The sequence below is a fragment of the Hetaerina americana genome, unplaced genomic scaffold (genome assembly GCF_022747635.1).
Source record: "Hetaerina americana unplaced genomic scaffold, ioHetAmer1.1.p SCAF_4, whole genome shotgun sequence".
Taxonomy (NCBI): Eukaryota; Metazoa; Arthropoda; class Insecta; order Odonata; family Calopterygidae; genus Hetaerina; species Hetaerina americana.
In genome coordinates this window covers 89879435-89901993 of record NW_027286985.1, presented here as the reverse complement: position 1 = coordinate 89901993, position 22559 = coordinate 89879435, and the positions used below count along the sequence as shown (strand labels likewise).

Sequence of the window (22559 nt, the reverse complement as noted above, 5' to 3'; positions counted from 1 at the left end):
CGAGGGTTTTACGAGCACTCAACATAACTGTGACAGTTTTAAGAGACAAATACGCCAGGATGTGCATGATATATTCGAATGAAGTAAATGGCAAGAGAAAATCGTAAAGCTTAAAGCAGAAGAAAAGATCGGAAGAAAGGCTGTTGTAAAGAGGGAGTTTTCTGGACTTTTGGCGCCGTCAAATTTTCTGGCCTTTCATCCCTTTCACTTTCTTTGTTAAGGGGAACTCTCTGGGAGCTGTGAATCCCTGAGGGGAGAGTCGGACATAGAGGGCTCTCTCGCACTGGAGAAAAGCTTGGCTTTCCTTCATGAAAATCCGTGACGTCACTATCGATTGGGGGTGGAACATCAGGGGGTTTATTGGAAATGGCGCAATCCGGAACAGAAGACCCCGTGGGGCGCACAGCATCCACGAGAACACCGTGCCTTGCATAGGAAAGTGGGATTTCGTCGCGGTCCCGACATCAAAACTTCGTCACTGTCGCCGGTTCGGCAATTTCGAGTCCCGCCGCTGCCTAATGGGCGACGATTCAAGCACAGGAAATAACGGGACGAGAGTCGCATCCCCCCCCCCCCCCCCACGGTCAGCACGAAAGGGAAGGGGGGGTTTGTGACAAAGGGAGTGGCGCACTGGGCTCGTGACTCACCATTTGGTCACCTGCGTTATTCATTGGTTTCGCCCGAGGACGACGCACTGGAGAATTCTCTCCTCCTGCTCCTCACTCGGTACAAATTATACACAAATGCCTGGCAAAAAGGTCAAGCGTCACGGAAAGTAAACCTGCGGGAAATTTTAATGACACTTCTTCATTCCGAAGATACCACGCGATTGCCATTAGTAACTGTACGTAGGATGCAGGTTTTACATGAACACAGAAGAGCTATCACATACTGCCATGATTCTACGTACTACGAGAGCAGTCAAGAAAGTAACTTACGCTTCGGCGTGGCGTGTTGGGCAGGACTAGAGCCATCATATTGGTGTCTAAACGTCCCTACACTCAGTACGTGTCTTGCTGTGGTAGTGTGCAGACTGCAATTCTTTTGATTTGCTCACTGCGAACTATTAAAACGGGCACTACAATAGAAAATCCCGTGAGTTGTGACGTGCGATCTGTGATTAGGTTTTTGCTGGCAAAAAAATGACAAACCAATTGAAATTCATAGTCAACTTTGTGAAGTATACGGAGAAAAAATAACGGGTGAAGGTAAGAATGAGGAATTGACATATCCAATTTAAAAATGGCCGCACCAATGTTCACGACGAGGATCGCAGTGGTCGGCCTAGCCTTGTGTCAGATTAACTGCCGGACGGCCAGTTCTTTGACATCATGGAAATTCATCCCTTCACTCTTAAACTCACAACAATACTGACGCATAACCCTGTCACTCATCACTTAGTCGGTGTACAGCACAAATTTCCCGAGGAATGTCAGCAGCTTTGAAGTTTATCGCCAGTACAAACCTTAAAACACTAAACGGATTTTACATTCGGTGGGACTTCCAATTGTATTGTTCATTTTGACTCGCCAGTATAAACAAACGCGGACTTCACACCATTGCAGTTTGAGGTGTACTGCCCTGGTGAGCGCGTCAACACTGCAAACATTCGGCTGTCCCTACCATTTAGCTCGCTTCACACGCTAGCATAAGTTACCTTCTGGAAAGGCCTCGTAAATACCTAGTATTCTGCATAACGATTAACCATTCTTCAACTCCACATTCTTTCTTTCCCTCCATATTCCATCCAATATGCACATTCCCTTTTCCTCCCCTAACTCACTTACTAAACATTCTTTCATCTACTACAGTCTTCAATATTCATTGCCACTCAATGTTCCCTTCATATAATTTTCTTACCTTCTTCAAACTTCCCCAAGCAATCTTTCCTTTTCCCCTAACAGGCACAGTACTACGAGGATGGGGTTAAAAAGAATCCTTTAGACGCAGTGTCGTTAAAAGCCAGCGTGGTATGTAAAAGGAAACCTCTAGGATAATCCGTACCCGTTAACCGACTATTTCAAGCGAGAGAGGAAATAAAAGCAGGAGAGGGCCTAGGTTTGATGGGTACGTATAGTTTGACGTCATACGTAGCGAGCGATTATTGGTTCGGGCGAGTCCAAGTTTAGGAGTGGTTATTTGAGGGGAGAGAGTGCCGTGCCGAGATTTGTCGTGGACGCTTGGATTGGAAGAAATTCGCAGGGTCGGGGTGGGGGAGGAGGGGGGAGAGTATTAAAAACTCCCTGCTCCATATTCCTGCCCTTCCGGATTGATGATCGCGTATCTCTACCCTCAGAGTGAGTATTATGCCTCCCCTAACATCGGAGATGGGCCAAACCCACCTGCGCAGTACACTCCCGAGTGTCGGCCAGCTTCTTTTGTAAGGACTATAGACTGACCTGGCATATAGACGCCTTCGAACAGCAAAACTCATTCATTGACGTCTGTAAACGGGTATGTCTGCGGTTTGGTGAGGTTACTGCTCGTATGTCCGTAAGGAAAGAAAGAAATCACGCGAGTCCCGTGGGATCCCTGACGTCTGTAAATATACGAGAACAACAGGCCTTCCACTTGCAGTAATAACTCGTTCCTCATCTTTCCTCATCAAATCACACGTCACTGTCGATAAAAGGCCATTTAAGACAATGCCCAGTGTGAAAGATAAATGAATCGAAATTATTCGTCTTATATCTATAAAGCCAAAACTTCCCTGAAAATATACAAGTAAAAGAGCTATTCAACACTCGTTAATTTTAATTTCCTAGGAATAGTGTGAGGCTACTTCCGCCAAATCACCCATCTTGCTGTAATATTTTCAAACTAATTTTTCGTGAAAAATTAAAAACACTGTAATAGCTTGAGATATACCAGTGGCCTCAACTATTTTCCGAAATTTCAATCGTCGATCACTCAAAACCATATCGACGATATTTTTCAATCGTTGCGGAGGAAATCGCCTCCATTGGACGTCCCGAACGATGTTTATCATTTGTGAATGTACGACCACGTTTAAACTTATATACCCAATTATAAACAAAAGAGCAGATGTTCCATGAACTTAATTAACTTGTCTTTGATCTCTTCCGATGTCCAGCCTTTTCAATGGAAGTGTTTAATCACCGCACGAAACTCATTACTTCCCATTTTTCAAAATAAACAAGTTCGATGCTTCCATCGAATGTGAAAATGAGACCACGAGATGGATATAGCCGAATTTTTAGCAGAAGTTAGTGAGAGATGACACTTACTGATAGCAAATATTTTCAGATGCCACGAGACCCATCTGTTCGATTCATTAAGGACTTATTGAAGGACCCACGTATATACTATACACACACACACGGTTATCTCACTCTCTCTCTATCTCCTTCATACCACCACCCTCCTCCAAGCGCTTCCAACTTCTCTCCCTCCAGACCCCTCGCAGAGAAATGGAACCTACCTTCCTCTCGTAGACACATGTACACACCTGTCAAGGACAGAAGCCACCTCACCTCGCTCCGCGGCGAAGGGCGAGGTGGCAAGGGGGATTCTGGGAGGAGAGAGCAGGAGGCTGCGGGCAGGGGTGGACGGAGGCAAGGGTTCGCCTGTGTATCCACGCCGAGGGAAGGCAGCGGTGGTGGGAGTGGGGGGCGGAACGGAACGGCTACTGGCGGATCGCGGGGAGGGGCGCATCATCGCAGTGTCTCAAACAAGGTTGGGATGGACTGGACGGGTGGGAAATATTTTATCCCATGCTTTCTATATTGCACGTCAATCCAACGTGCTGTTGGGTACAAAGGAAGTACATTACCGTACATACACAAAACGGCGCTTCTTTTTTAAGTGAAATACAAATTCCGCGCAAATTAAACGAGAAGCGTTTGTATTAATAGAAGCGTTCGTTACTGCATTCACATTTTTATGTAAAGACTCCAGTTTCGTCAATAGGAAATCACTTGACGTGAGAGGGAAAATTTCAAACCTACAACAACCTAGATAATAAATCCTCAGGGTGAGAAGAGTTGCAGAAGGGCATCGGCTTTTTAATAATGATCGTCTTTTCTTGGAGAGAGTAATTGACACTTTCTAGTCCCTTCTTCCGCCTAACCCCTAAACATAACATTGAAGGCAATAAAAAACGCCCATGAATGTGGAGGAAAACCCACCAGGTGGAAATCGAACCCGCGACCCCTGGGTTAGCAGGCGAGAACGTTATCCCTTCGACACTGGGGACGGGTTTTCTTAGAGGGTAGTAGTACATTTTTTTAAAGAGTATAGCAAATGATGAAGGAGGGGCGGGAAAGGGTAGCAAAGAAAAGACTAATAAATAAAATAAAGGAATGAGGCGAAAGCGTTAGTCAGATGAGTCCAACGGAACTGAATCAAACACTGCCAGCAAAAGGAAAAAAGCAAAGGGTGAAAAGGGCAAATTTACGGCGCATTCCCCAGCTGTGAGAAAACAATGCAAAGTACTTTTTTAAATATTTGGTTATATTTCTTAAATTCATATTACATAACAAGTATTACCACAAAAAATAAAACTGGGTCGGCGTTAATGATTCCACCACTTTGTATTCAGTAATACCGGTAGAGCGTAAAAACGACTGACAAGACTTTACTCGTACATACGTGCATGTGACAATAAGATTGGGGAAAATATTCCAAAGTGACAAAATGATTGAGGAAGGAATTACCTTTCGGTTATTTCATTTGAATTCCGACATTTTCATTCGCGTTTCATTTGTTAACGTCTGAAGTTTCACACATGGACCTTTTACGGTGGCCTGTGAAACCTGCCGCTTAGCCAAAACTGCCAGGGATACAAATGTTCCCAGAAAGCATATTGAAGTTAATCCAAATTTCAACTCACCGTTGGAACGGAGTTTCCTCCGTAAATGTACTTTGGTAGGGCCCGAATTTCCTGCTGCTCAGGTCTCTCCTCCATAAAGGATCACTTTTATTCAAACGCTAAATGACAAACGGAAAATGCTCCAGTAGATATTAAGGAAACGACGATGAAAGCGCTCGAAATAAGACACCATTGTCGTCGGAAAGAATCACTGATTTCATTGAAAAGGCGACGAGTGTTTTCAAGTCCCTTAATAGATGAATTTCAGGTTTTCAAATATATGACATGGCGGAATGAAAGCTTGTCGTCACAATAAAAGGAAGATTAGAGAAGTGATTGCTCTTAGCTAGTACGGAGAGCCGGAAAAAATTGCTGCTATAACTTTCACCCTGACTTAAGATGAGAGACACTGATATTCATTTCGTATTATACAACATATATGAACGTATATAACTCAACACAAATACTTAGGGATAGCTATGGATGCGCAATATTCAGACGAAGTATTCTTCCCAAGCCAAATATCCTTAGAGGCATTCTTACACAAAAAAATGAAAACAGTACTTCATTCTATTGATCAAAAATCTTCAAATAGGAAGAGTTACGAAATGCAGACGACGGCAGAGTAGAGCCGAATTTAAAACATAATGCTCCCGTACACGTATTTGGATCATGAAGCGTACACCGTCACCGTAAGATATAATGGTAAGCATCAATTGGACATGCACATTAGGCTGCAATCGTGCTCTTCTTCAAGGAAGGTTTTAAACCTTTCCCAGGGAATGACAGAAGGATTTCGCAACACTTTGAAAATCACTATAAAAGGTTTGTTCGATTCAAAAACGCAAAGATATAAGTCAATGCATCGAAGAAACGAGTCCCACTCTAAAATTATTTCCCTCCTGCGAGTTTTCAAGTTTCTTAAAGAGCATAGCTGTTGAAACTCGACCACTGGTACGACACTCACGCCGAACTAGATCGAGAGAGAGAAAACTGAAGGCAGCTGGACCCCACGGCTTACCCTTACCACTCCTCTTCTGTAAATTCATCGCATTCTGGTGTCTCGTAAAGGCAAACAAATGAAGGTCACCGGGTGACGGACGACGCGCAACACTTTAACTAATATGGCAGAAGATTGAAGTGCAAAGAATCCAGAGCATTCACTGTGACATCGTCATTGTTCCCTATTCCAAGCATTGAGAGTACGTTTACCGTAGGCGACGCCTTTCAGGGCAGGTATGTGCGTGCATAGTAACCTGCAAGCCACCGCTAGGGTGTGAGGTAGCAGTAGGATATCGTTTGTAAAGATTTAGTGAACGCGTTTTGGGAAAGGTAATCGAGGAGTACTCGCTTACTATTGCGAACGTGGTAAATTATTAGAGGCTTGGGCGCTTAATTTGCCGGAAAAATAGACACGATGAAAATGATAGATCTTCAAAATTGACTTCAACCGGATCACCCTTTCGCCATCCGATGGGATAACAATTGCGAGGGCAACAGACATTTTCCTCATGGAATATTTTTCCATGGAACATAATTTATAATTAATCTCTATTAATTAAATAATAGTTTATGAATATTAAATTGCCAAAAAAGTGGTGTTATCTAGTGTATTCATTATGAGACACTAAATTAAACAAACAAACATGAATACAAAATAAATTTAGGACTCGAGATGGGGATGATACTCTCAAATTTAAGAGGAATGGAACTGATCGCAAACACGGTTTTTCACGGATATAATACAGCAGAGGAAGCGAGGAGCCTAACCAACAAACTCCTCACCAAACCGCCCGCCGCCCTTTGAGTAGCTGTCTTCTCAGCGGGGTAGACCGCGAGAAGAATGGTGGCGCTGAACCAACTCCTTTTGGCCTTCGACGAGGAAGAACCGAAGGAAGGAACAGGGCAGGGGACATACTCGACTCGATTGCGATGCATACGTGAAATACATACGTTTCCAAAGCCTTTCAAATGACAAAAATCGGTGTCCAGTACGGGATTGAGCCATGAGTGAACACGAGGGCGGTTCAATAAGTACCCGTGTTTGAAGACAAAGGACGTTCCTGAGGGAAGTTTATGTTATCATCGTATGCTGCCATCTATCGAACGACCGTGAAACAAATTTCAGACTGATTTAAAGGTTAGCTTGGATTTCGCATCCATTCGAATAAGACGTGTTTCGTGATTTTCGCTAAGATGGAAAAAGAGCAGTATCGTTCGGTAATTCGCTTCGTGTTTTTGGATGGAAAGAAATGCGAGGAAATAAAGCAAAGTTGGATGCTGTTTATGGGGATACTACGCCATCTATGACCACAGTTAAATATAGGTTCAACGAATTTAAACGTGGGCGAACATCTGTTTTTGATGAGGAGCGACCAGGATGCCCGGCAGACGTTGTTACCGAGGAAATCATTCAAAAAGTCCACGCCATGATTCTCGCTGATCAACGAACGAAAGTGCGCGAAGTAGCCGAGGCCGTGGGTGTGTCGACCGGAACGGCAATTAATATTTTACATGATAAGTTGGCGATGAAAAAATTCGGCCCGATAGGTGCCACGATTGCTCACGGTGGACAACAAGCTGATCCGGAGTTGTTGCCGCCAAACTGCATGAACTATGCTATGGATTGCGCCGCACCCCCCGTATTCACCCGATCTGGCTCCCTGCGACTTTTTCTTAACCCCTAACTTGAACAAATGGCGCGCGGGAAAAATATTTAGCTCAAACGAGGAAGTTATCGCCGAGACAGAGCATACTTTGGAGAGTTCGACAAAACCTATTTTTTGGAAGGGTTGAAGAAATGGCTGGAACGTTGGGAGAAGTGTATGTTGAAAAATAAAAATAATGTTTTTGAAAAAATGGTATCTTCATTTCTAACATGGGTACTTATTAAACCGTTCTCGTAATCCGCCCTAAAATAATAGCGCTCATAATTTCACGACTGACGCCGGAGTTGCGAGGTGAGAAGTGACCTATCTAAGTGCAAGAACTACTCCCTATACTTAATTCTTGAAAAAATTCCTTCGGAGCAAGACCTACGAATAGAAACATCCATGTTTCGCCACTACTTATGAAATACGAAAAACCAACATTATAGATAATCGACTACAATTACAAGTATAACTCATCTTCCATGAGATTGTTTTACACAACAGTTTTCTCCAAACTCTAATCTGTATCTAAGTGTAAATATGTAGGCGTACTTCAAGGTGATAGTATACCAGTAAAATTACCCATGTTTTTTACTGAAGAAATATATATTCTCCTATGCCTACAATCTTAAGATGCACATTACTTGTATTTCCCCCTATCACAAATGTACTACCCATGTAATGTAATACATTGGTGTCCAAATTATTATAATTACTTCAAAAAAGTAATCGCAACCTTATGGTTTTGGGCACATCAATTTTGATCTCAAACTTAAATGTTGTTTAACTAGGCAATGACGTATATGACTTTAATTCAGAAGATTTTAACTTTAACGAAAAAATAACTCCCAGAGATGTGAAGGATACGATGCGCATTTATGAATTCACATATCGTGTAAAGCACAAATCAAGAGACTAGATGCAAAAGTGTGCACCAAAACGCGGAATCTTTTCACTTTCCCATTGACTCGGTACACTATGAACTCGGAGCTGAAAAATAAAACTATTAGATCTCATTCCACCTCAGTTAAGGAAATATTCGTTGAATGGTGAATGATTTGCCGAAGACCACCCCATGCGAATAAATGAGTAGTCGGATATTGCTGGCATTCGGAAAGTAATCCATGAACTTTTAAGCCGATATTTGACTATTATCGCGGGGCATACATCGTCCTTATCCTCAGAGGGAAAAGGAAAGCACTCCTAGGACATAAATTGGATAAAAAATTCCTGCCGGGAGGAACTGAGGCAAAAAACATAAAGAACCAGGAACTACAGAAAATGAATGAACAATACTCTTGATTGCCACGAGTCGTCCCACGAAAAAAGAAACGAAGCAATACATAGCCCGAGCAAAAAAATGGCTTCCCTCTTCCCGGAGGCGGAGGCAAGGGGCGGCCGCGGGCCCTCTGCTCTGTCTGTGTGTGGAAACACCGGCGCGGGTTCATGCCAAGGCTGGATGTTTGTGCTAATGCGGCGCCTTCCCTCCTCTTCTTCTTCCATCCCCCTCCCCCGCTGGCATTAGGAGCGCAAGACTCTCCTCCCTTCTCCCCCGCCGCCCCCTGCGCGCTCGCCTGACGCCGTCTCCTCGGGGCCCCGAGCATGCGACCCAGCGGCCCGTGAAACGAGGAACACTACGGGAGGTGCCTCTTCGCGTGCTTCCCTCCCCCACCTTCCCCATGCACACCCACACGCGACTCCCTCCCGCTTTCTCGATTCTCCCGAAAAAAAGCCTTTTTCCACCTCTTCTTTCATCTCCTTCTCTCTCCTGGCCCTCCCACATATCACCCCCATATCTTGCGACACGTCCCTCGCCTCACCCCTCGCCTTTGGCTGTCTACTCATAACAGTAATGGAGGTGGGTCTGCCTCTCTCTCTTGGATCTTGGGACTAAACGCAATGCAGTCGGAGTGACTTCCCACGCCCGCTTCCACGAGCCGACGACTCCGAAAGCGCACTTAGCATTCAGCGAGGGGGAGGGGAAAGAGCGCACTTTCATCCGCCTTTAATTCGATGCCGCGCGACGTGGGCGAGTGCAGTATTTGTGCAGTTTCGCGATTCTTTCAGCGAATGGATGATAATATTGAAGAGTGGGTGAGGGGGGGGGGAATTTCGCCCTGTTACATCCATGGAATCTGAAGTCACCTCCTTCTGGAGGGAGCACGCCTAGGGGTCAGCGTTGATGGGCGAGGGGGCGAAGGAGATAGTCCTGGTCGTGACCTATACATCGCTGAGAAGACACGACCATAACTGAAATTAGCTTCGGTGAACTTCTCAATCTGATGATTTTGAGTTGATCTCAAAGAAATGACAGTATTTTTATTCGAATTACTTACGAACCTAGTTGTGGCCGTTGAAAACAGCCGACTATTTATTCAGAAGATCCTCTGCAAAAAAAATCACATTGAATATATACTTAAAAAAAGATGAAATAATCGAGAAAAGGAATGCAGTAACCAACCAGAGGGATATAGCTATTGATTTCGAATGAAACATCGACGAAATCTGTGCAATGGATCTAAAACTTGCCTTTAGGATATTTTCATTTATGCCGAATGTAATTTTACAACTTTTTAACGAAGAAAGATGACAATCACGGTATATGTTAAACTAATTCTTGGAATTCCCTTCTCCCCCCGCTTAGATCTGCTAAATTATATTTCATAAATAAAAGAAAACAATGAAATACTGGTGGAATTTTTAAAAATTGAAGAAAAAAAAACGAGAGGTGGGGTGGGGGTAAGGCACAAACAGAATGAACTGGGAGGGCGTGGCAGAGCGACATAATATTTTATATACATAAATTGATGAATAAACATACGTGTTTTATTATCTAATATAAATTATATATATATATATATATATATATATATATATATATATATATATATATATATATATATATATATATATATATATATATATATATATATATATATATATAGTACAATACACAGTAATACACAATAAAGAAACACAAAAAAAGAAGAACACTCACACGTTACTTCTTGATATTTCGACGGAAACAATCCGTCTTCATCTGAAGATAACTTCTATATCTTCAGATGAAGACGGATTGTTTCCGTCGAATTATCAAGAAATAACGTGTGAGTGTGTTCTTCTTTTTTGTGTTTCTTTATTGTGTGTTCCTGTGTATTGTACTATTCGGCACTTCCGTGTTACGTCTGCGAAAGCATATATATATATATATATATATATATATATATATATATATATATATATATATATATAATATAAGAGCCTAAATGTAAAAGATGTGGACAAAGCAGAGTACACACTAAATTGCGCCCAAGGAATCGACGAAACTCCTCCAGAGTAGATTAGAAAAATGAGAATTGAGACTTTGACTGATATCTGAATCCTAATACTGGACATTGAAGCGTAGGAGTTATTACCGATGGAATAAAAAAAAGAAGACCGAATAGAAAAAGCGAAGACTAATATAGAAGAGATAAATGTGGAAATAATCGATGCAGAAGCTAGCTCTCGAGTTATAAAACAGAAGAACATTTAAGACCAGCAAATAATATTATCCTTGCCAGTTTAAGAATGCTTTGACGAGAATGAGGCAAGGTGTAAAATATCCTACAGGAAATTTCAAATTAAGTTAAACGATAGAAGAATGATACACCCTCTGTATATTATGCAGTATTTACAAGTAATGAATTCAGAAAAAAAGAAAAGATATGGAAAAAGAAATGGAAATGGTAATTCTTAATCTGTAATGTGCTTATCGAAAATGCAATAAACGAAATCAAGGATAAGATAAAAGGTATTCTGCACATACAAGAGGTAATAATTATAACGCTGCAGTTTACTTGTATATCTTCGCCTACATAGAACTAAGAAGACCGGAAGGCCATTCAGACAGAGAAAGGCCATCTTAAAATAAATTGATGCAAATCAATGCGATCGAGATGAAGCGACGGATAATATTACGAAATGAAAATAGAGAAGAATAAACTTGAAGAAGTGGATGCATTTTCTAGAGGCCAGGACAACAGAATCGCCAGCGACGGAGGAAAGAAAGAGCAAAATAATGAGCAGTATATCCAAAAGGAAAAAGGCCTTCCAATGAAAGAAGCATTATCCGGTACTTAATGTGACAAACGGTTTATGATGAATGGAACATACAGAAATACTCATACAGAAGAAGGGAAAGAAGATGGGATGCGATGCAAATATGATGCTGCAAAAGAATGATGAAAATTAATTGGATTCATTGGGTAACTAATGAAATCATTTCGAAGAGTACACAAAAGAAGTCAATGTAAGTTACTGAAGAGGAAGAGAAAATAATACTATGTATTCGGAAGCATCACAGTTTGTTAAATATGAATAAAATAAAAAATAAAGCAAAAGAGAGGAACTACAGAGGAAGGCAGAGGACTAAGCAGGAGAAGCAAAAGGGAATGAAAGAAAGAGAGACAGGAAACTTCAGTACTAAGGGCTATAGAGAAATTCATAAATCGGCATATCTATGAATGACGAAACTATCCTCGGATATACATATAATCCATGATGACAAATTATTTCTACTCAACATTTCATATTTTCAAGTGAGATCAATGTTGCAAAGGTAAAACAAAGTCTTCCATTTAAAAAGCTAAGAACGCCTCACGTTAACACTAGGTTGGGAAAGGGCCGCTCGTGTACATATTTTGGTTGGTCGGTATGCCGCATGATATACATGACTATTCTACAATCCCCTTTATTTCCGACATTGTAGGGCTCATCGTTGATAGCGACCACTTGATGATGATTAATAGCTTTTTATAAGCAGCAGACAGATGGCCCCGAAAATAAACTTATAATAACAAAGGTGTGCAAATGGAATCGAAGTTGTTCTTAATATTAGTTCCACGATGTGTCGATCGCGCTCACTCCAATCTAATAATGAGTCTGGAGATAAAAATACGTTCCTTTTTATTTTTTCACACAAATACTGAGCTCTAAATAACATAATTCATTAAGATATAATAGACATTTAAACACGGATACTGGTTAATGGATTTAAACGTTTAATCATGCCACCGTCACTCTAATCCTTTTCCACGTGATGAACACACATCACTACCTTCACAAACACCCCATGCCCTGATACATTTCCGTCTCCTCCTAACTGTTATTTCTAGTTCCTATTGCCTAGACCCCTCGCCATCTTTCCTCCCTCCCCTTCCGTCCCATCTATCTCTTCACCCCATCCGCTCGGCCTCCTCCCCATCCAATTCCACGGAATGCTCCTCTCCCTTTGCTTTGAAAATCGTCGACACGAAAGAGCTCCAGCAATGAGCACTACTACCTCACCTGGCCAGAGACAATAAGAACAAAAATGATATTTTTAATCTGCTGATTACACTGATGGCTAAAAATACGATCGTCGTCTCCCTGTAAAATGTTTATTTTGTGAATGAAACAATGGTGGATATTTTATTAATTCCTTAATAGCATTCAATAATGCTCATAAGATGACGCTCTATAAACCTTCAATTGTGACGTCCTGGTCTAGTGAGTGATACCTTGAGACCAACCCCATCTAAGATTCACTCGGCGCCGTTTTCTGGTTCGTAGACGTCCATTGGAAACCAAATGGAGGTCCAGGGAAAGGAACACTCTACCCCACCCTGATTCCTGTCCACACGCCATAGTTAGGGGTTAGTTCGGAGTCGGCGCCAGCCTCACCCATCCAAAACCAAACCTTTGGGCTCATTACTGAGGAGAGACCCAGAATTTGACGCATGAGTTGTTAAACTAGTTTCCACTCTGCCTTGGTATTTTCACTCCGTCCATTTTTCAATCAGCAGCTAAAATAAAAGCCCTTTTCGAGTCGTGCTAATGTGTTAGAAGTCTGCTGCGCCCCGCACACTTGTTTTGGAACCCCCGAAGTAACACTATACAGTAATCTGAAATTAAACGCTTGCAAGGGCATCTCAACCTCAACTGTTCGTGGATCTCGAAAAAAATCACAATTTGCAGAAGAGCGACTAAAGCATCCGTGATCAGATTAACGGATAGAAAAAGAGGAAGTTTAATTTCCCCCCGCTGGGCGCCGCAGAACATCAAATCAACGCCCCTCCCCCCATGCGAGATCTTATCCCATCCCTCCCTTCCCACGCGTCCCTTCCCGACAGAGAGAGGGGCGGGGGAGACGGGCGATATTTCCACGCGACCCCTCCACTCGAGCGAGAAGGGATGGGGGGGGGGGGCGACGCTGGCCGGCCTTACCCCCGACATCCCACCCATTTGCGGAGCCACTAACAATGTCTCCGGGGCACTCACTTCACGGATTGTTAGGTTCTCTTTCCAAGCCGGAGATTCTTTTCCTTGCGCACGTGCAAGTAACAGTATTTTTTTTCTGAGATTTATTTTTTCTTGGCGCATTCCGGAACACTAAAGGCGGAATTTTCAGGTGGACTCGACTAAAATTCTTCGGCGAGAAACCCCAGAGTGAAATTCCTTTGAGGAAAACGTGTTCTTTCCTAGTTGAAACACAGCATTATCGGTGCCGAGAATGGGCTACGTCACTCGACGGAAAGTACGACGAAGGGATGACAAGGAATTTAGTCTCTTTGAAATTGCTTCATCAGAAATTTCAGAGCTGCAGAGATGTCCTATAAGGCGCTAGTTTAAGGACCACCCGGTGAGAGCGCACCTGCTGGTCTTAAGCGGGGATTAGTACGGATTAAACAAAACCGTTGGAAGAGAGGGCGGGAAGAACGTCAACTTGAAGTGTTTTTTGACATTGACGCAGTCTCTTGTTTCTCTGTTATTTTAATACGGGACCTAATATGCCTACATATCATATATATATATATATATATATATATATATATATATATATATATATGTATATATATATATATGTATATATATATAAATATATATATATATATACACACATATATGTATATATAATAAGGTAAGAGAGCGGTGTAACCATAGGCCACATTTGAAATAGGGGTGAAGAATTTTGAGCCTCTGGGAGAAAACGTTTTAAAAAAATTACATAGGTTTCAGAGAAAATACGCTGAGTTTGTTATAAAACGTAACGGGGGGCAGATTAAGGTAGAGCACTTCCCCCTATGTCCTTCCTTCGCAGGGCACGCTAACATGAAAAGGTGGAACCTGCGAGCCTGAAAAGAAAATGTATGTATTGGTCAAGTGCAACAATTAAAGCATGATGTACGCACTGGTATTTGGACATACTCGTACAGGTGCATGACAATGTATTATAAAAATGTCGTACATGTGTACGACATTTTTATAATACAGCTAATGTGGTATGAAATGTAATTCTTAACTAATAAAGCGGCACGTATGGATGATACCTTAATACCTCCGCCTCCGGCCCGATGAAATACCCGTTCGCATATATTTAAATATCTAGCTTCGTAAGTCTTCGGCAATAAAGTACCTCATAGTAAAATACTCAAAAAGCTAGAAGCATATGGCATAGATAAAAACATCCGAGGTAGGATTAAAGACTTTTTGAATGGTCGGGTTCAAAGAGTAGTGATAGATGGAGTTAGCTCAAATGCAGTAGAAGTTACTCCAGGTGTTCCCCAGGGAAGTGTCATCGGACCTCTTTTATTCCTACTTTACGTTAACGACATTGACTCCGTAGTCACCAGTAAGATATGCTTATTGCCGACGATGCGGTGGTTTACCGTGATATCTGCGATCCTGAGTACACAGCAGCTTCGTCAGATGACCTAGATTTGTGAAACGTTCTTATAATAAACTTAGGAGGGTATCCAAAATATCAGAGCAGCTAGACCGGGAATAACTCACGGAGCGAAGGTTAAATTACAGATTGAAGCTTTTGCATAAATTGGAAGGATGTCTCTTTGAAAAGCAGTCATTTTGAAAATGTGTTATTACTCCCATTGTGTCAAGGTAGGAGAGATCATGTTGATAAAATTAGAGAGATTGAGTGTAGAAAAGATTGATTTAAGATGTCATTTTTTCCAAGAACGGTAGGGGATCAAAATTACATCGTTCGAGCGCGGTAGGGTCATGTTCGGATAACTTTATTCTGGTGTATATTCACCCCCTGCCACACACCCTGGCGGTGACTTATTTTCAAAAATAAAATCAATAAAAAAATACCCACCGCCACACGCCCTTGCGCCAACTTTCGGAGTATTTTGCGACGGGAGAAAAATACCCCGAGGCAGCAGAAATATTTACGAGGGAGGACTGGGAGAGAGATTCAATTGAAGAGGATGGGAACATGATAAAAAGGAATACTGAAAACCACAAACATAAGTAAGGAAGGGGTAAATATGAACATCACGAGGAAAGTATGGATTACAGATGAGACGAATAAAGCAAAAGACAGGAGAAGAAAATGGAAGAATGCAAGCACAGACCTGGGTAGAAGTACGGAGTAGTGAATAATAAATTGAGGTGTGAAACTAATGGGGCGAAAGAAGCGTGGTGGAGGACTCAGTTTGAGCATATACAAAGTTTATAACCAGTTAGGTGAAATGGATGTTCTTTACAGGACGGAGAACATATTTTAAGGAGGTAAGAAAAGAAAATCCGAAACCAATAAAGAAAAGGCGGGAAATTAATTAATTAATTAATCCAGGAAAGATTAAAGAGAGATGAAAAAATACATCGAGGGCTTTTATGGTAAACATTACAAGAAAGTTTAGGTAGAGAAAGAAAATAAAACGACGCATACTAATTGAGAGATAGAAAAGGCATTAGGGGTGTAAAAGTAAAGGCCGAGGTAATAGACACAATATTCTTAGAACTATTTAGGAAAATGCGGAAGGAACATTTTTTAAGGATTTATTCGCAACATTTATGAGAGTATGATTTGGCCAGAAGATTTCGCAATATCAATGTTGGTTCCCATCTCAAAAAAGGGATTAATATAACAATACATTTGAATTCACTCACATTAAATGGTCCTAAGGATCACCAATAAAGAGATGGAGAGGAGGGAAAATGATTGCTTAGGGCATGGGGTCAATTTGGGTTCAGGAAGGGGAGAAGTAGACATGGGTATACTACTAATACAATTCACGTAATACTCACGGAACATCGATTAGCATCATTGATCGATTTTTTTGTTTATTTAGAAAGGGCGATCGATAAAAGACGTCGATTAGAATTATGAAATGTAATACAGATGATATTATAGATGGGCCTTTTATATTTATATGCGGAGGTAAAGATGCGGGAGGCATGGGAAGACCTTCAGTGTAAGTAGGCGTGGAACTCCTCAATTCAGTTAGGTTTTCTGATGATCGAGCTTTAGGTAGCCAATCAGCGCGATAGGCATGGGATGAAGAGCAACGTAAAACATACTAAGGGATATCAGACTTTCAAGAAAAAAGGCTACGGAGCGGAACCTTGGTCATTGAAGAAAGACGTTACGAGAGGAATGCCGAGTTTTCAGATGACAGAATGGGGTACCGGGGGAGTGGGTGTGGCAGTGGGGTGGAAATGATAGAAATGTTAGAAAGAATGAAGGGGCAGAGTGCTGGCGGATTTGTAGAATGTTGTATTATAGTGTGATGCGTCAAATTGTATGCGGTGAGGCTAATACTTGTGGGAGTTTTTTTTGTGTCCGTAAAAAACTACCTTAAACGGCAGACAACTAAATAATAAAAATAACTATAGTTACTCGACTATTTAGAGCAAATGTCGTCGACGATTTTTTTCGTTTTAGATTTTTACTCACGTCAGTAAGAAAAAAACCATTTTCAATATTTTTGGAACCAAATGAATGAAACTTTAAATACTCTTAATAAACGATCCATTGGGCTTACTAATATAATATTTGATTTTGCATTTCAACTGACGTTGGGACGTTTTATCTCCTGAACTCCTGTTGTATGAGAGAAATGTAGCTTTCCTCAACTAGCTCGAGGGTAATAAACGACCTCGCAACGAACTGGATGAAATTTGGGCCCAAAAAGAAACTGATCTTTGATTATTGGATAAATATTTTCCAAAATCTTTTCAATACATGAAAATTAATATCAAATGAAAATACACGTTTTTTTGTATATTTATTTTTTTTTAATTTACTCACTGGCGATACTATGTCAATCCAACGGACCCCGTAATCTAACTGCTCGATATCAGTAACGGGTTATAGTATATTAGACGGCACAAAAAATATTTGAAAATCTTAATTAGGAGCCAAATAATTCATTAACAGATTAACTATATTATTGTTTGCATTGGATTCAAATACATCTAGTCATACCTATGCCCACAGGAGGAACATTGAACTCAATCCAAGGTGCAGTATCTATCGAGTCACGTTCCCAAAACGTATGAAGGGGCCGCTGGAAGTAGCGATCTCCTTGTCTCTGCCTCTCAACTTCGGATCAATTGTCAAGCCTCCGGAGAGAGACTCGATCTGCCCCCTTCCGTTAGATACCGGCCCATCCCCCCTTGAGCCCTCCCGATGAAGTGCCCGCTTCATTATGCCGGGGCAAAAAAAGGACAGGGAACACCGAACGCCCCGCGATCTCCCGGGGGCTCTCCCCTCTCATGCCCCCCTAGATGATGCCTTTCGGAGCCGTCAGTCGATCGCCCCTTGCCATCACTCCTCCATGCCTCCCCTCACGCCGACTACCAAACGAGGTCCAGGGCTTCCTACCACCATCCCCACTTACCAATCTCTTTCGCCTTTTTATCCCCCCGATTCGGTCCGCTGGAAATTTTCGTAGGGTGGAAAGGAGGACGCGGCCGAGGCCACGAAAGTGGTCCCCTCCCCTCTTCCATCTCCATTGTTTCACGGGGTGAAAGAGGCGCAGTGGGCGGAATACACAAGCAGGAGTCGTTTTAAAAGTGGCGGCGACTGAGAAAGGATAAACAGGAATATCGCATTGTTTCCCTCGCTGGCCCCCTTAGTAGCGCACCGCGTCGCATTCTTTTCGGCCTACGGGAGGGGGGGGGGTAAAGGGCGGAGAGGGCTATCTACGTGAATTACGGGCGGTAAGGCACCTGAGGGTAAAGGCGCCTAGTGTTGAGCAGTAAACTACACGTCTCTCATTATGTGGAGTCGCTGCAAATCACTTGATTAATACTCATCGAAAACCAACGCAATGGAAAGCGTAATTACAAATGGGTTTGTCGTGCAAACGTTATCTTTCATTTTTTGTTCGCCATGCACTTCCAAAAGGAATATGAACGTACGTTGGCGCGGCTTCAAGGGTCTACAACTGCTTTAAATAGGTTGCCACCAAGACTATTTACCGCCGGTATATTATTTGAAGTAAAAGAGCTATAGATATTACTCGTAACTAAATCTAAGGCCCTATTTTCAACTGCTATGCATACATGTATTCGTTATGTATCATACGTTCGGGGACGTTTAATTTGGGGTTGCATTATTGGACTACAGAGCAGAGGGCTCTGGCCCGATTCCAGGTGATACCTCTGGGCACCATCAGCTTCACCCAAGCTGAGTGATCTTTCGGGTACCAGAACTTCCTGGGGAAACCAAAGGCGGCAAAGGGAAAGGAACTGCCCCCCACTACCCTGCTAATGTGTGAATTTCACAGGCCTTTAGCACTGGGTGAACTATACCAATCCCACCGAACTTTGGGTCGAAAAATATTATTTTTATCGTACATTCTGATAGCAAAAACCACATTTCCATTTCACCACGAGCCTTTCTGCTCCAGAATTGCGTCAGTACATTTCTCTTGCAAGGATTGTACACGGTATGTCTGAGTGAAGTGGTTAATTTAAAATTAGCCAATTTAGCAGCGACCTTTGACTATTTGACCATGAAAGGTACATGTTGGCGACAAACCAATGTAAATCAAAACCACATGGAGGTGAAAGTACTGATAAAGCATTCCTCCTTGAATAGACTTACATTTTAAGTCAGTAGCATCAATCGTTCGCTATACGTAAATGATGATTTTAACAAGACGCTTCCTATGGATTTTTAAACAGCATCCACGTGACATTGAGTGGGAGGCCACACTGCATCAACTCCCATTAAGCAAACGCGCGGAACATTAAAGGAGCACTCGAAACGCTACTTCTCCACTCTCGCGAAATAATAAGCGAAAATTACAGCGAAACGAGCCATTTAGCCCATCCAAGGGAGAGTTGGGTATAATCTGCGGCGGAGCATGGAGAGGGTAACGGCCCAGACAATTAATGACAGCTTCAAAAACTTCTGAATCTCTGAAACCGGTTAATGCTCGCAACGGGCATTTTCTAACTGCAACGAAATTTTTTTATTAAACTGTAATGACAACAAAATAATTCAGTTCACCGGCATCACCTTTTCATTCTCCATCCTATACCAATCATAGCCAACACGATTCTTTGCAGGTGGCGATGTATATTTATCATTTTAATTGATTTCATGTCAGCGGTCGATTACTTACTGCCTGGGGAGAGGGGACTGCTGGAGTGAAGGCCAATTCGGAGTCTAGTGGACTTCGAATGACTTCAGGGAAATCAGTATTGCCACCCGTTGAGCGTAAACATAATTGCACGCGGTTAAATTATTTCAGTTCCGTAAATAGAAAACTAAAAGAGTTTATGGAAGAGGAATTAAAATAAATGACCTCAATCAAATAGTTTTACAGTTCCATTAATTTCTATCGCTTAAGAGTTTGACTCCTTGGGCAGCAATCGAGGTTTATTAAGCAGTTACTATTTCGCCAGGAGGCAACCAACCCTTTTGCACCAACGGATCCCGTGTATAAGAGCTGCACAGGGGCAGGAGTTAAGGAAGAACCGAGACGGATTGTGAGCAGTAGAGGGTGATTTTAGCCCAATCGAGGGAGCTATCGTCGTTAATGAAATGGATAGGGATACTTTGACGTTTTGAAATTACTTCCATTATTATATACGCAGCATTTCATATTCATTCACAAAGTCTGACATGAACACACTCTCATAAGCGACGTTTTATACTTGTAACCAATTATTACTGCTATCTAGGAAAGGCGTTTATGTTAAAGATAACTGATGAGCGGCAGAAAATCGGGGCTCGTCGGTCACATTCAAAGAAATAACGCTGCGATACACGCATGCATAGTCATTAATCGTATTGATAAACAGGAGTTGTTTTCATTGAAAAACTTAAAATAGCACTCATAAAACGGTGTCTTAAATACACGAATACTGAAGTGACATTAGAACAGACATATTCACGAATCATGAATCAATTAAACCTAAATTTACATTCCTCATCAAAATTCGGTATAATCGTAGGAATTGATCGTATTTTAGATATGCAAGCGATTAAGATGCAGATTAGTGTGGGTTTTCCATTCCCACTTCCGAATTCCCGACTATTATCGCTATTAATGAGGTAAAATTACAAGACCCTTCGCGATTTTCTGGCAATCTGGTTCAACTCATAGTAAAATAATTCCTCTTGGATGTAAAAAGTGCCTTCCGCCACGTTAAAAACCAAAAATGCTCAAGGAATGGAAATGGTTTTGACCGCGACCGCATGATCACATCCCTGAACGCGCAACCCGTCAGGGGAACTCCCCGAACCTAACATCGACGGCAATGATATCAGAAGCACTTTTGACTCGCGTGGAGCATCACTTACGCAGAGCTCCGCACTATACTCCCCTATTCGCAGCCTAGACGCGGGTCAGTGGTGGATGAAGTGTAAGGTTAAGTTGGTGGTTTCGGGGGTTGTTTTGCAGAAGAGCGCCTTGTTTTAACCACAATTTTATACGAAATAATAAAAATGTGGCAACTTTATCCTATTAGCGTATAATGTATAATTGATTTCGTTTAAACCTGAAGAACATATTACCGATGATAAAGTTCGCACTTTAAACGGCGACTTTTTAGGTTAAAGTATAACGCATATGGTTAAGAAGGACTGTATACTAAGTTCGGGTTCTCCTCACATCTTCCATCGGTGAGGGACGCTTCTTTCATCATTGAGAGCAAAGGAAAAAACCGCATCGACGCGTCCGTTCCCCCTCACCAATGCTTGCTCACCACGGCGCCACCGCGCAATTGTCCAATCCCCGGCGGGAGGAGGGCATTACTTGGGCGAGGAGGCGACCGGAAGTGCGCGGGTCCTCGGGAATGAGCGGGCGGCGAGATAGATGTCCGAATTCACCATCCCCCATGTCTATTCATAAATGCGTGGGAGGGTGGCATTTCAGAGTAGAGAGAGGGAGGGCTGGGAGGCGACGGGTGGGCGGGGGAGGGTTTGTAGGATGCGGGGGTGGGTGGGGCCAAATTGGGCAGGAGGGGAAAACTTCTCCGAGAGAACAGGCGCAGAAAATCCTTCATATTTTTTGTCGAGAGCTCCTCAAAGGTCAACAAAACAGTCTGCCGTCCGCTTGGCCCCGAATGCAGGCGGAGGGGAGGAAGGAGGTGCGGGGCCATTCGCAGTGAACAAACCAAATCCCCTTCCTCACTTCATCATCTCTATTCTACACATGGTTCCCACTCTTTCCCGTACTTCCAATTATTTCTATTTCTTACCTAACTCTGTCATGGCAGTCTGGAAATATGTAAACATCGATTTCGTAAACCCATTATCTGACTGAATTTGTTTCCTGATCTCAACATGAGGTAAAATAGCCACACCTTCCCACATGAAAAATGCACTACATCTCTGTGGGAATCAAAACAGAGGAGAGAGGTTTCGTCGCGGCTATATGAAAGCATACTTTAATATGTAATTCACGTGTCAAATTAATTACGTTCTTTAATATTTATTTTATTTTTCTCTCAATTCAATTTCTTAGCCATGACCTGAAATTTCAACAAATATATTGACCAAATACATAAAAATTAAATTTTTTACACAATTTTAAATTGAATAAGAAAATACAAAAAGATTCCACTCAAACGGTACGTTTTTCAAGTCTCGGTAGAGCAGATGACAACCCCCAAAGTTAACAAAATACATTTACTGCATCCTAGGCACATAGACGACCAGCGTTCGCGATTTCAGTTTCCCGATAGTTAAATATTTTCGAGCGCGGCTTAACGGAAGTGTCTGTCATATTTTAAAATTACGAATGCATTAAAATTTTTCGAAACTTAAAAGTTTTTCCAAACAGCTTGTACCAAAC

At 42.1% G+C, this 22559-nt stretch overlaps 1 protein-coding gene across 5 annotated transcripts in view; it reads right to left on the bottom strand.

Moving 5' to 3' along the window:
• The window catches only part of LOC139692456 (transmembrane protein 47), a 987299-nt gene that overhangs the window by 176901 nt on the left and 787839 nt on the right, over positions 1-22559 (bottom strand). The window lies entirely within an intron of this gene.